Source organism: Piliocolobus tephrosceles, chromosome 10 (assembly GCF_002776525.5).
Source record: "Piliocolobus tephrosceles isolate RC106 chromosome 10, ASM277652v3, whole genome shotgun sequence".
Classification (NCBI taxonomy): Eukaryota; Metazoa; Chordata; class Mammalia; order Primates; family Cercopithecidae; genus Piliocolobus; species Piliocolobus tephrosceles.
In genome coordinates, this window is record NC_045443.1 from 71,310,172 (window position 1) to 71,326,009 (window position 15,838).

The 15,838-nt window shown below is 33.5% G+C and overlaps 1 long non-coding RNA gene across 4 annotated transcripts in view; it reads right to left on the reverse strand.

Annotated features, from left to right (window-relative positions):
• Positions 1 to 15,838, reverse strand: part of LOC111552343 — a 573,045-nt gene that overhangs the window by 535,012 nt on the left and 22,195 nt on the right. Inside the window, exon 2 of one of the 4 annotated variants that reach the window (XR_002734615.1) lies at positions 9,972 to 10,153. The exons of the other annotated variants lie outside the window; for them this stretch is intronic. This is a non-coding gene — a long non-coding RNA (uncharacterized LOC111552343). The remainder of the gene's footprint in view (positions 1 to 9,971; positions 10,154 to 15,838) is intronic. 4 annotated transcript variants of the gene reach the window in all.

Consider the following 15,838-nt stretch of genomic DNA (forward strand, 5'->3'; position numbering starts at 1 on the left):
ATCAATACCCTTATGATTTCCTATGCCTGTCTTTACTATCTTAACCCCATCATCTTCTTTGTAAGCTGCAGAGGATATATGTCACCTCAGATCCTGTGATGATTGCATTAACTGCACAAATTGTTTGTAGAGCATGTGTGTGTGAAGAATATAAAATCTGGGCATCTTGAAAACAGAACAGGATAACAGCAATGTTAAAGGAAACAAGAGAGATAAGACTTCTGACTGCTGGTGAGCTGGATGGAACAGAGCCATATTTCTCTTGTTTCAAAGGCAAATAGGAGAACTATTGCTGAATTCTTTTTCTCAGCAAGGAACATCCCTGAGAAAGAGAATACGCCCTGAGGGTAGGTCTACAGACGGCCCCCTTAAGGCGGCCACCTTTTACGGTCAAAGTCAAGGGGATGAAATAAGCCGCTGTGTCCTGTAGCGCTCCCAGGCTTATTAGGACAAGGAAATTCCCACCTAATAAATTTTGGTCAGACAGGTTGTCTGCTCTCAAATCCTGTCTCCTAATAAGATGTTATCAATGACAATGTGTGCCCAAAACTTCATTAGCAATTTTAATTTCACCACCTCCTGTGGTCCTGTGATCTCATCCTGCCTCCACTTGTTTTGTGATATTTTATTACCTTGTGAAGTATGTGATCTCTGTGACCCACACCCTATTTGTGCACTCCCTCGCCTTCTGAAAATCTCTAATAAAAACTTGCTGGTTTTATGGCTCAGAGAACATCATGGAAACTGCCGACATGTGATATCTCCCCCGAACATCCAGCTTTAAAATTTCTCTCTTTTGTGTTCTTTCCCTATATTTCTCAGACCAGGCAGGATGCTTAGGGAATAGAAAATAACCCACAATAAATATTGGGGGTGCGGTTTCCCCTGATAAGTACACCTATATAGGGCAGCTTCATTATAATCTGATTGGACCACTGTCCAATGTTGTACATGTAGTCTGTCGTTGACCAAAATTTCATTATGTGGCACATGACTGTACCATAAAAATAAACTAAAATTGAAAAACATTTACCAAAATAATTGGCCAATACTCTTCAAAAGTATCACGGAAAAGAACAACTAGTAAACATTATGGAACATTCATTGAATGGGGAACACTAATTGGACATAAAATCTAAACAATATAGTTGGTCATGAGTTGATCTTGAAACGTAAAAAGTATTTCAATAAAAAAATGCTGAAATCAAAACAAAATAATTTAGTTAATAATATTGTAGTGACCTTGATCTCTTAGTTTTGATAATTGTACATTGCTATGTAATTGTACATTGCTATGTAAGTAAATATTGTCTTTTTAATATGGAAATGAAATTCACAGTATGCTGCATTTAAAATAAAACAAAATAACATAATTTGAGTCTTTGCCTAATGAAAATCCTAGTGGTGTTTTTCTTGGACATCCCTATTTTTTCTTATTAGCAGGAAACTGTCAATGAAGTCAGAAAAAAAATTGCTTGAGTTTTTTGGGTTACTATCACCATACTACATTTTAGATTTAAAAAGCATATATGCTGTCAACATTGTTTCAATTTCAATGATTTTCTTTTTTTTGTAATGGAGTCTCACTCTATTGGCAATGCAGTGGTGCAATCTCAGCTCACTGCAACCTCCGCCTCCCAGATTCAAGCAATTCTCCTGCTTCAGCCTCCTGAGTAGCTGGAACTACAGGTGCGTGCCACCATGCCTGGCTAATTTTTGTATTTTTAGTAGAGACAGGGTTTCACCATGTTGGCCAGTATGGTCTCTAACTCTTGACCTCATGATCCACCCACCTTGGACTCCCAAAGTGCTGAGATTACAGGCGTGAGCCATTTTGAGACAGAGTCTCGTCCTGTCACCCAGGCTGGAGTACAGTGGCACAATCTCAGCTCACTGCAACCTCCGCCTCCCAGGTTCAAGCAATTCTCTGCCTCAGCCTCCCGAGTAGCTGGGATTACAGGCACCCACCACCATGTGCAGCTAATTTTTGTATTTGTAGTAGAGACAGGATTTCACAATGTTGGCCAGGCTGGTCTTGAACTCCTGACCTCGTGATCCACCCTCCTTGGCCTCCCAAAGTGCTGGGATTACAGGAGTGAGCCACTGCACCTGACCTCAATGTTCTTACTGAGACTATATGTATGTGCAACTTAATATATTGAGGTGCTAAATTTTGAATGGAATATGATAATTAGAGTTTGAAAAAGTAAGACTGAGGGGTTTTCACACTTATCAGTGCATCACAGTCACCTGGGGAGTCTTTTAAAATTGCATATTCTATGATTGCACAGTCAGAGTTTATTAAAACTGAATTGGTGCAAGAGAAAATGTATATTTAATAGGTCCCCAGGTGATTTTGATTAAGTGCCAGGTCTGAATACTATTGTCATAAGCCAAACTTCAAATATAACCATTTAATTCTTAATAATATAGCATAAGATAACAGAGTATAGTGCTTCAAAATCAGGAAACCGTAACATATTTCTACAAGAAGTGCACTTGGGAATTTTCTAAGCTTCCTAAAAATCCCATTTTTTAAATCTCAAAAGAAATCAAGATAGTAATATATGCCATTTAATGTTATGATTGTTAGAACAGTGTAAGTGTGCTACATTCCTGACATGTAACAAATGTTTTATAAATTATGAAATGTTAAAAATACTTACATGTAAAATTTAGATATTTTACATACTATATGATTAAACATAAAATATATAAGTATATAATACACATAAAGGGGATATACGTATATGCAGAATATTATATATTAAATATAAAGTGTTTTGATATATATACTTGCCTTAGGAGTTAATAAAACTTGTACTAAGCTGAGATATTTTCAAGGACAGCATTGTCTTCTTCATTTCTTTACCACTATTACTATATTCGAAAGAATAGATAAATAATGATATGCATTACCATTGTCAATCTAATTGCAGGTGTAATTATTTACATTTGTACATTATTTTTTATTTTTTCAGGTGCTGATCACTTAATCTAATTCTATGTGCGATATTACCTTCGGGAAAGCTAAAGCACAACTGACAAAACTCTAACTGCCCTTTCTCTCATATGGATGAGTAAAAGATATCAAGAAATCCCAAGAATAATTGTAAAGGGATATCCTATTCGCACAGAAATGATCTGTATCTGAAGAACTTTATTGAGAAGACATGGAAATCCTTTAAAACTTGATAACACTATAAGCATAAAAAGGATACAGTTTTTCTTTCCTTGAATACCACTATATTTCCTTCATATGTACCAACAATTTGTCTTTAGTGACAACTTTCCAAGAGGTTACATACCATTTTTTATATGATGGAAACATTAATAAATATGTACGTTCTATAGAAGAAAAGTAAAATGTTGGAAATTTCTAGGGGTCAGAAAAAAGGGAGTAGACTCTTATGTACTAACACATAGAAAAAAATTTAACAATATAAAAACTTTAATTTTTTTTTCCATTTTTCCATGTAAACTTTCTTTCATTGTTCAATTATTCTACTGAGACCTAGAGTAATTATATTCTAAAAGATATTCTACATATTTTCTGGAAATGAGGCATTTATGTGATCATAAAATATCTTGCTTCTTGGAATAGCAATATGATATGAATGCACTCTAAGTCTTGTATTGTTGAAATAGGAAAGGTTAGTGATGACTTGAAGACTTAAGCAACACCATTGGGTCATAGAGAGCTAAACCTCCTTAAAACACAAATGTAGATATTAAATTTTCAAAATTTCACTTTCTTTTCTACCCAACCTGTAAACAATATAAAATGTAAAGTATTTTGTGTGCATTCTACTCTGTATTATGAAAGAAATTCTGTGAGTTATTTCATTTGCTTTTAATCATTGTTTGTGTCTATAAGACAATAATCTTCAAACTTAGATACGGCAAAGCTCTTATAAAGTTTAAGATGTTGATTTTGAGCCTGTGTTTTGCAAACTATTTATCTCCTTTATAAAATCAATTGACTCATGTAAAAATAATTTCCTTCTGAGGAACACTTTTGTTAGCATAATTAAAACAAAGATAAAAAAGAATTGACTTTACCTATATTCTATGACAGCCCCATTTTTTTCTAAAAACTATTCTATTTTATATTTCATGTCAACTATTTAGGTTAAACTCATATCTAAAGTTTACGTATTTAATGTTTCTAGCATCCACTTTATGTTTACTCAATGTACACTTACTCCAAACTAAAAGTAAGTACTTCGTTGTGTGCGCCTGTGAACACTTAGAACTGAGTCAGCTATTATCTGAAATAGGTGAAATCCAAAGTCTAATTTACTGACCACGATGAAATTTATGACACTTATAAATACCTTGCATAATAGATAAAAATTGGCTTAGGTATATTAAAAGATTGCTCAGTAGTGCCAAATGGCATACCACTGCTTTATTATTAATTTATCTATAGAGCTTGTTTTGAATCTTAAAATAATCATAGTTCCAGCAAACATTTATTGCACAGCTAGTATGTTTCAAGTACCATACTTAGCATTTTATCTATATTATCACACTGAAGCTTCAAATAACTCTGTGATACGGGAAATATTATCTATTTTATAAAAAGTAACAAGCCTGTCTACAGTGTCAAAATGAGTAAGTAACTGAACTGGTTTCAAACCAGATTATTGGATTCAAAACCTCATGGGCTTAATAAGTCTGTATAGTGAAAAAAGCCCTGGAAGAGCAATCACTGGGGAGATAATTGCTTATGATCACTGCAGTATAAAATGGCTTTAAATATCCCACCACTGAGAAACTCTTTGCCCCCTCAATATACGCCACAAGGGATATAAACTATAAACTTCACTTTGCTCTTTAAATGATTGCCCAGCAAGTGGAAATCTTTTTTAAGAAGTCATAAGGAGGAAATGAACTAGTTCAAAAATCCCTCATCAGTTTTGTGCAGAAGGCAAACTCTTTTGTACAAATGCATTGTGCTGTAAACATTTCCATTATTAGTTAATATTCCTTCCCAGCAAGTAAAATGTGACATAATAATACATTTCTATTCGCCATACAACTTCTGATGAACAATAAATAACATCCAAAAGGCAAAAGGCCATTTTTTTTCTACTTATTAACTGTTTGAGTAGCAACTAGACAGAAACAGATGACATGATGTTTATTATGTCTGAAGATAAAGTTGGAAAAATTTAAATCTTGATTGGGAAGGTTATTTTATCATTTTAGAGCAAGAAAGAACCACAAAGATTATATTGCTCATCTTCTGTAATTTAAGGTGAAGAAATTCAGACTCAGTAAAGTTAAGTGGCTTATTCAGGGTCACACAGCTGACTATTGACAAATCTGAAAATAGAATGAAGTCTTTTGTGCTTTTCTAATGCACTTCTTTCTTTATTGAGGCTAACTTGAGACACTGGTTTAGACATTTAATCAAAATGGAATTATTATTTGTTTCTTCTCTTAATCTCAGACAAAGTTAGCACTCCCTAAAGCTACAACCAAAATCTTGCGTTATCCTGAATTTTGATCTTTTTCACTACATAACTAATTTACTTTGAACCATGCATTTTACATATTTCTTTATATTTAATTGTGGGTTTTGAAAACTTAAATGTAAGGTTTTAAAGAAAGAAGCTTTATCTTTTACCCCACTATTTCCAGTAGGGTGACCAACCATTCTGGTTGGCCTAGAACTACACAGTTCCCTGGATGTGGGGTTTTCAGTGCTAAAATTGGAAATGTCCTTGGAAAATTGGGATGAGTTAGTCATTCCATAAGGGCTTAAGCATATAGCTTTTACAGCTTCTGCATCTCACTTTTCTAAGGAGTAACATTAACATTAGAATCATCCTAATTTTTTTAAAAATTATTACCAATACATCCTGGAAGATGGCAGCAATGTGTCTCAATTTACATACAGTTGCTGTTTGATTTGGGGTAGTGCTGGTTCTATCCTCATTTTAAAGAACACTATAAGACTCAGCATGGTAGCTTATGTTTGTAATCTTAGTTCTTTAGGAGGCTGAAGCAGGGGGATTGTTTGAGGCCAGACTGGGCAGCATAGAGAGACCTCTGTCTCAATAACAACAACAAGAACAACAACAACAAAAAAAACAAAGTATGGTGTTGTGTGCCTGTAGTCCCAGCTACTTGGGAGGTTGAAGTGGGAGGATTGCTTGAACCCAAAAGTTTAGAGTTACATTGAACTCTGATCATGCCACTGCACTCCAGCCTGGGCAACAGAGTAAGACCCTGTCTCAAATGTAAATAAATAAAAATAAAGGACAGTGTATGTTACACTGTAGTCAGTCAATCAGTATTTGTTTCCTGACATATATGTTAAAATTATAACAATAAAGGAATCATATACAGTCGTGAGTTTTGATGACAGGTGATTTATCTATTTATCCATTGCATGATTACTCAGTCTCAAATTTTGGAATGAATAGTTATTAGTTTGTTAAGATGGTAGGTCGTTGTAAGATGCTTACCATTATATATACACATATGTGTGTGTGTGTGCATATATTTATCCCTGTATATGCACACATGCACAGACACAGATTTATACATATATAGCATACATACTATACATATATATTGACATGTATGTATAATAAAACTAAGAATAACCATATAGATGCTATATATATATGCATACACATTGTCTTAAACTACTGTTATTTTATTGTTTGGCTCAGAGTTGTCAAATAATACCAGTTAGAAAAAGTACACAGAAAAAAAAATTAAAGATTTTTTTTGGTTTCAAGAAATAGACAGCAAATCCCATCACTATAAGAACCCCTTAAAAATGGCTTTTAAATTAATCTCAACAGAGTGGCCATCACTATAATGAGTGGGGCTTGGCAGAACTACCTAAGGCTCCATTCTCCTGCTGTGACAAACAACAAACCCTATACTTAGAGTCTGCTTGCATTGCTGAGTGAAATCTGTCATGTTACTTCCTATATAGCCCTTGAATGTATTTGTGGTTTGGGACTGCTCTACAAAGTCTTGATAGAATTGTAGTTATCAGCTATTCACTGTTATCACAAACCACAAAATTACTATTTCTTTTTTGCAATTATCTACATTCAACACTTCTTTCCAACCCTTCAATGACTAGTTTAGGTGTCTGGTAATTTTCTTTGGACCCCAACATCATCTTTGTTCATAGCTAGACTTCTTTATTCATTGTTATGACAAACATCTTTACAAAAACCTCTCTAATGTGTTTTTTATAGAGGCCATTTTGTGACGTTTTTATCCCTTCTTTTGATCTCTTGATCAAAATTACCCTACTGGAGTTTTTCATACATAATGCCAAGCATTTAATCACAAATTATCAGTCATAAAGGACCAAAAGCAAGAGAAAGTAAATAGATAACTGAAACAGACTCTCAGAAAAATTATGCATTGCAGTTAACAAACACAAATTTAATATAAATAATACTAACATCTTCAAGAAAATAAATAAAAGGGAATTCCAGCAGGGAAGTTGATGAATAAAGTAGAATCAAGTACAAATTCTAATGTTACAATATAAATTAATAGACATTAGAGACACAAGAAATTAAGAATATAGACTCAGAAAATTCAGGGGAACTTAAGGATTCAAAATTCTCAACTGACCCTATTCATATATCTCCAGTCCAAGTCTAACAGTCCAATCTCTTCTCTATGAAAACTATTGGCATAAGAGAAGTGCACTTGGCAGGGGCCAAAAGCAAAGAAAGTGCATAGTCTCTGATGGAAACTAGCTTTAAGCTGATTCATTTGGATAAATTGAAGCACAACCATACATCAAATTGGCTTCCCTCACAGAAAGGGGTTCAGCTATTGTTATTAATATGTCAGTTAATTGTCAGCTGATTGTCAAAGATAAGGATGAGGATTGGGGGAATTGGACAGAAATTCCCGGAGTAGATGGTTCTATCTGGTCAACAACAATTCTGTAGATAAAGGATAAAGCTGTGAGCTGTAGCAGTGTACATGCCAGTAAAAATGAGCTGGGTGGGTAAATTAGTTAGAGTTTTTCAGAGAAACAGAACCAATAGGAAAATATATATACCTACATATCTAGTAACACAGATATATCATGTGAACTAATTCTGTATAATAAATGTCTTATATATGTCTGTGTGTGTATATATATACATATATACAAAAGATACACATACACACACAGGAGAGATATTCAAAAATTTTATGAAAAACATATTTTTTTAAAAACTATACATGTATTTCAATTTTTTTCCACCAAAGTAGATTTGTACTAACTCATTATAACACATCTGAACAAGATGTAGTATGAGGCACTAAGAAGGGTAAGACATCAGTCTGAAAAGACACTATCAGTAAAACATAAATTTTGCAAAAATTGAAGCAAAAACAAACATCACTTTTATGGTGAAGCTTGGGTAGAAGAATGGTGAAATCATTAATCCTTTATGAAAAGTTTATGGAAACAATGACCTAAAGAAATCAGCAGCTTACAAATGGATAAGACAAAATGATGTTAAAGATGAAGCCTGCAGCAACAGATCATTCATATCAATTTGTGAAAAAGAAATTAATTTTGTTTATGCCATAATTGAAGAAGATTAATGATTAACAGCAGAAACAATAGCCAATATCAAAGATATCTCAATTGATTCAACCTACACAATTCTGACTAAAAAAACTGAAGCTAAGCAAACTTTCCACTTGATGGGTGCCAAAATTGTTGTAGCCAGATTGGCTGCAGACAAGAGCAGAGCTTTCAATGGAAATTTAAAGCAAGTAGGATCAAGATCCTTAAGCATTTACTTGAAGAAATTGTAACAGGAAATAAAACATGGCTTCACCAGTACAATCCTGAAGACAATGCACATAGTGATGGCTATCAAGAGTTGGAAGTGATCCAGTCAAAGCAACAATAGCATGAGCAAAACAAAGCAATTGCTATCATGAGCAAAGGTCATTGCAACAGTTTTGGGGAATCCTCAAGGCACTTTGCTTGAGCATTCCCCAAAACTAGCTGGACCCCTTGCCTCCAGGAGAGGACAATTTGATGTATATTTTGTGCCTCAGATTAGGGCACAAAGTGAGATCAGATTAAAGCTAGTTTCCATCAGAGAATATGTGCTCTTTTTGCTTTTGGCCCTTCCCCAATCCACTTTCCTCAGTTTCCTTATTCCAAGAGAATATCCAATATTTATTGGCTTTCTGGAGAGACAATTGCTTCCTGAGAGAGTACTTTAAGAAAGGGAAAGTTTTAGCAGAAAAACACCTGTGAAAGCTTCACCAGCGAGTCCTCTACTATGATAATGCTTCTGCTCATTCCTATCATCAAAAAAGGGTATTTTTATAAGAGTTTTGATGGAAAGTTATTAGGTATCTACCATACAGTTTTAATTTAGTCCTTTCTGACTTCTTTTTGTTTCTTAACGTCAAAAAAAATCTTTAATGGGTACTCATTTTTACTTTAGGTAATAAAGTAAAAAAGACTGTATTTATGTGGTTAAGTTCCCAGGACCCTTAGTTCTTCAGGGATGGACTAAATGGCTGGTGTGATTGCTTAAAATAGTGTCTTGAACTTGATGGAGCTTGTTTGAGCAATAAAGTTGATATGCTTTATTTTTGTCTTTGAATTTTTAATGAATTTTTGAAGTCCCCTCAAATTGTGTCAGCCAACTCCTTATAATAAATTTTCCTCATATGACATATGTATTATAAGGAGTTGGCTCACATCATTATAAAAGCTGAGAAGTCCCACAATCTGGTGTAACACCAGTCTGAATCCAAAGGCCTGCCAACCAGGAGAGCCAATGGTACAAGTTCTAGTTTGAGTCCAAAAGCTTGAAAAACAGGACAGCTGATAGTGTGATTCCAGGTCAAAAGTCAGCAGACTTGGCACCCAAGAAGTTTTGATGTTTCAATTCAAGTTAGAAGACAGGAAAAGACTGCTGTCCCAGTTTGAGGTAGTCAGTAAAAAGGAGTACCTTTTTACTCAGTCTTTTTGTTACATTCAGGTCTTCAATTGATTGAAAGTGTTAATCTGATCCAGAACACCCTCACAGACACATTGTGGATAATGTCTGCCAGATTTCTGAGTATTCTGTGGCTTAGTCACATTGATGCATAAAATTAATTATCACAGCAGGCAACACAGCATCTAATACATCTAAGAAAAAGAGCATATGCAAGGAAATCAAGATGATTATCAAATAATAGGATTTAAATATATGAAGAATTATAATACCTGACAAAATCACATAAAAGGCTGAAAGAATAAATATAATTAATAAGGTCTTTGTATTTGGTAATAGATGATAAAGTAATAATTTAAATTAGACAATGTGCCAAGGTGTTTTCTTTACTTATTTAAATATGACTTAATCTAAAAGTTATTTCAGCTAATAGAAAAATATATAACTAACGATGAAATAAAAATAGAGAAGTGGAAAATAATACCGTAATAATAACAATAAAATATTGGTTAACATAAAAGCCAAAAAGGAAGAAAGAACATAGAGATATGGGACAACTTTATTTCTAAATGTATTAATAACTGGCATATTTAAACCCACATATATCAATAACTACATTAAAAAGTAGTAGACTAAGTAATTTCTAAATTTATAATTGTATTAAAAATATGTAATTCAATGCTGTTTTTGAGATACAGAGTTGAATACATATGCACTGTAAAGTTGAATTAAAAGGATCGAAGAAATTATAGCAGACAAATATTAACCAAAAGAAGGCTAGAATAACTGCAATGTTACATGAAAAGTATAATTTAATATAAGAATGATAACCAAGATGAATAAGCATATTTCATACTGATAAACATGTCCATCCACAGGAAAATTTTATGAATCTCAATATGTATTCAGTTATTAGCATGGTCTCAAAATGCATAAAACAGATGGATATTAATAAAAGGAGAAATGAGCAAATCTCCAATTACACTCAAAAATTTTCACACATATCTCTCAGTAAGGTATAGTAAAAGTAGACCAAAATACTCATAAAGAATATAGTATATTTGAAAAATAACATTTGCAACTTTATCTAATTGACATTTATATAATATTGCATTAAAACTGCAAAATTCAAGTTTCTTTCAGTGTATATGATACATTTATCAAACTGGTCACGTGCTCTGCCATAAATCAAATATTACTTTTGTCACAGAATTACAATAAATGAAGTATGTTCTCTGATAATAGTAAGAAGACACTCATAATAAAAAAATAAAATTTTTATACATTTATAAATTAAGTGACTCATTTCTAAATAATCCATAAGTCAAAAAGGAATCACATTAAAAAGTAGAAAGTGATTTTAAATTAAATAAAATTGCATACTAAATATAGTAGTGGATAAACCTAGGACAGTAGCCAAGAAAAATGTATGTTTATTCTGAAAAAGTTTTTAAAAACTTAAGTGAGCTAAACATCTATCAAAATGAATTGTGGATAGAAATTCAAAGTAAACCAAGGAAAATAGAGAAATAGAAATAATAAACATAAGAACAAAAATTAATGATATACAATGCAAACAATATAAAGTGAATAATACTTACTTGATAAGTGAAAGAAATCTAGTAAGACTAATAAGAAAAAAGAGTAAAACTAAAAATTACACATATCAGGAATGAAAAAGGACATTTCTACAAAGCCTACAGATACTTACATGATAATAATAACAGAATATTATGAGTAAATTTAAAACTATACTTTTGAAAAATTATAACTAATTAATAAAATCCTAAAAGAAAATACCTCGTACCCAAGCAGGCATGGACACATAATGAAAATCTGAAAACATATACATAAACACTTGCACACGTACACACACACACAAACACATGCACACATATACATATATAGAGAAAATCTAAAAGAAAAATATTTGCCTAAAGAAAACTCCTCTAGGGCAAAATGAATTTACCAATTTTTTTCTAACATTTAAAGAAAAAATTATCCTTTCTAATTTACAATATTAAGAAAAAAAAGAAGAAAATCATATGATCATTGTAACACATACAGAAAAAAATCATCTGTTAAGATCAAAAATCATTCATTCTCTAATATATTTTCTCTCATATATATGTCATGTGTATATACATATAGGTGTGTGTGTATATATGTTTAAATATATGCAAAAGACAAATCAATAGAATAAAATGTGAGTAGGGAACTCACAAAAAAGATATCTCTATGGCCAACTACTAGAAATAATATTCAACCTTACTAGTTGTCAAAAAATTTCAAATTAAAACCACCATTCTGCATCACTACATACCTACCAGAATGCTTAAATTAAAACAAATGACAATACTAAATTTTCTTGAGGATTTGTAGCAAACGATGATTTTATTTTTATCTAATACAAAAATGTACAGTATTATTTAAAATATCCAAAAACCGGTAACAAAGTGAAAGGCTATCATCAAGAGAATGGACAAATGCCTTTTTTCATATTTGTAAAATGGTATACTAAACATCAGTAAAAATGAACAGAATGCTGCCATGTGGCACAACATGGATGAATGTCCTGGATGTGACACCAAATACAAGAAGCCACACACAAATGATTCTTATTTTATGATTCCCAAAGCTGATAACATTAATTAATGATGTTAGAAGTGAGACTGACTGGCCAGGCATAGTGGCTCACACTTGTAATCCCAGCACTTTGGGAGGCCGAGGCAGGTGGATCAACTGAGGTCAGGAGTTCAAGACCATCCTGGCCAACATGGTGAAACCCCATCTCTACTAAAAATACAAAAATTAGCTGGGTGTGGTTGTGGCGGCCTGTAATCCCAGCTACTCACGAGGAGCTACTGAGGCAGAAGAGTTGCTGGAACCTGGGAGGCACTGGTTGTAGTGAGCTGAGATTGTGCCACTGCACTCCAGCCTGGGTGAAAAGAGAAAAACTCTGCCTCAAAAAAAAAAAAAAAAAAAAAAAGTGAGAGTGATCTTCTGCCCCACTGCACTCCATCCTGGGAAACAGCAAAACTCTATCTCAAGAAAAAAAAAAAAAAAAAAAAGTGAGTGTGATCTTTAACTCTGTGGAAGAGAGAGACACAATGACCAGAAGGAGACACAGCACAAGAGGCCTTTAGGATGTAGATAATATTGTATTCCATGATTTGAATTGTGGTTACACAATCATGTTAATTTTCAAAAATTCTTCAAGCCATGCACTTTCTGTATTTTGTTAGTCATTTAAAAATATGATTTGCGTAATTATGTTATGCTTCATAAAGAAAATTATTTAAAAATAACACAGCTTGAATATTTCATTCAGTTTGTTGGGCTCAGATTCTTGACGGTAGCACAAGAAACTGGGAGGTTTATATGATGCCTAGAAAATGGAGTAAAGTATTTTTGTTCACATAAATGTCTCTCTTTACCTTTTCTCCACTGCTGAATCTTGCAGCTCTAGAGTTTTATTGTGTTACTTGTAACTTGTTCACTAATCAGTCAAATGAACTCACAAAAAGGTCTTTTCTTCCTCATTACTGCTCTCAGAGCCCCATTACTTAATATCCAGCACCAGTGGCAACTAAGAGCCAATATTTTTAGAATCCTGACTGTAATTCAGGTATAGGTCTAATTTCCTTTCTTATCTCTCTTCTGAGTAAAAAAAGACACAAAGAAAACTACAGGCCAGTATCTCTGGTGAATGTGGATGCAAAAATCCTCAATGATATACTAGAAACCAAATTCAACCGTACATTAGAAAGATCATTCATCATGACCAAATGGGATTTATCCCTGGAAATGCAAGAATGGTTCAAAAAATGCAAACCAATGCACTACATCATTTCAACAAAATGAGGGATAAAAAGCATTTCAATTGCTGCTGAAAAAAGAGTTGATAAAATTCAACATTCCTTCATGATAAAAACATTCAAAAAATTGGGCACAGAAGGAAGATACCTCAACATAATAATAGCCATATACAATAGACACACAGCTCGTATCATACTGAATGGGGAAAAACTGAAATTCTTTCCTCTGTAATCTAGAACATGAAGAGAATGCCCACCAACACCATTATTATTCAACATAGTGCTGGAATTCCTACCTAGAACTATCACACAAGAGAAAGAAACACTGGGCATCCAAATTTGAAAGGAAGAAGTCAAATTATCCTTGTTTGCAGATAATACAATTTTACATTTGTAAAAACCTAAAGAATCCACAAGAAAACTGTTAGGACTGATAAACAAATTTCAGTAAAGTTGCACAATACAAAATATACAGGCAATAATCAGTAGCATTACTATATGCCAACAGTAAATAATGTGAAAAAGAAATGTAAAAAAGTAATTTTATTAGTAATAGCCACACATAAAAATTAGACACTTAGGAATTAACTTAACCAAAAACATGAAAGTTATCTATAATGAAAACTATAAAAGAAATTGAAAAGAGTCACAAAAATGGAAAATAGTTCATGAAAGAAATTGAAGAAGACAATTAAAATGGAAAAGTATTTTATGTCCATGGATTGGAAGAATCAACACTGTTAAAATGTTTATACTAACTACAGCAATGTGTAGATTCAATGCAATTCCTATCAAACTGCTAATGACATCCTTCACAGAAATAGAAAAAACAATTCTAAAATGTATACCAAACCATAAAAGTCCCAGAATAGCTAAAGCTATCTTAAGCAAAAAGAACAAAACTGGAGGAATCACATCATCTGACTTCAAATTATTCTACAGAGTTATAGTAACCTAAACTGTATGGTACTGGCATAAAAACAGACACATAAAACAATGAAATAGAATAAAGGACCCAGAAAGAAATCCACACACCTACAGTGATCTCATTTTTGACTAAGGTGCCAAGAACATACACCAGGGAAAAGACAATCTGGTGCTAGGAAAACTGGACATTCATATGCCAAATAATGAAACTAGATGCTTATCTCTTGCCATATACAGAAATAAAATCAAAATGAATTAACAAGTTAAATCTAAGACCTCAAACTGTGAAACTACTACAAGAAAACTTTGGAGAAATCTCCAGGACACTAGTTTGATCAAAAATTTCTTGAGCAATACCCCACAAGCACAAGCAATCTAAGTACAAATGGACAAATGGGATCCTCACATCAATTTAAAGGCATCTGCACAGCAAAGGATACAATCAACAAAGTGAAGAGAAAGCCCAAAGAATGACAGAAAATATTTGCAAGCTATCCATCTGACAGGAGATTAAAAACCAGAACACATGAAGAGCTCAAGTTACTCTACAGTACAAAAAAAAAAAAAAAAAAATCTAACAATTCGATCAAAAAATGGGCAAAAGATTTTAAGACATTACTCAAAAGAAGATACGCAAATAGCAAACATGCATATGAAAAGGTACTCAACATCATTGATCATCAGAGAAATACAAATAAAAAGTATAATGATCTATCATCTCACTCCAGTTAAAATGGCTTATATCCAAAAGACAGGCAATAGCAAATGCTGGGGATGTGGAGAAAAGGGAACTCTTATACACTGTTGGTGAGAATATAAGTCAGGAGGGGCGGAGCAAGATGGCCGAATAGGAACAGCTTCAGTCTCCATCTCCCAGCGCGAGCGACACAGAAGACTGGCGATTTCTGCATTTTCAACTGAGGTACTGGGGTCATCTCACTCGGGAGTGCCGGACAATCGGTGCTGGTCAGCTGCTGCAGCCCGACCAGCGAGAGCTGAAGCAGGGCGAGGCATCGCCTCACCTGGGAAGCGCGAGGGGGAAGGGAGTCCCTTTTCCTAGCCAGGGGAACTGAGACACACAACACCTGGAAAATCGGGTAACTCCCACCCCAATACTGCGCTGTAACACCGGCA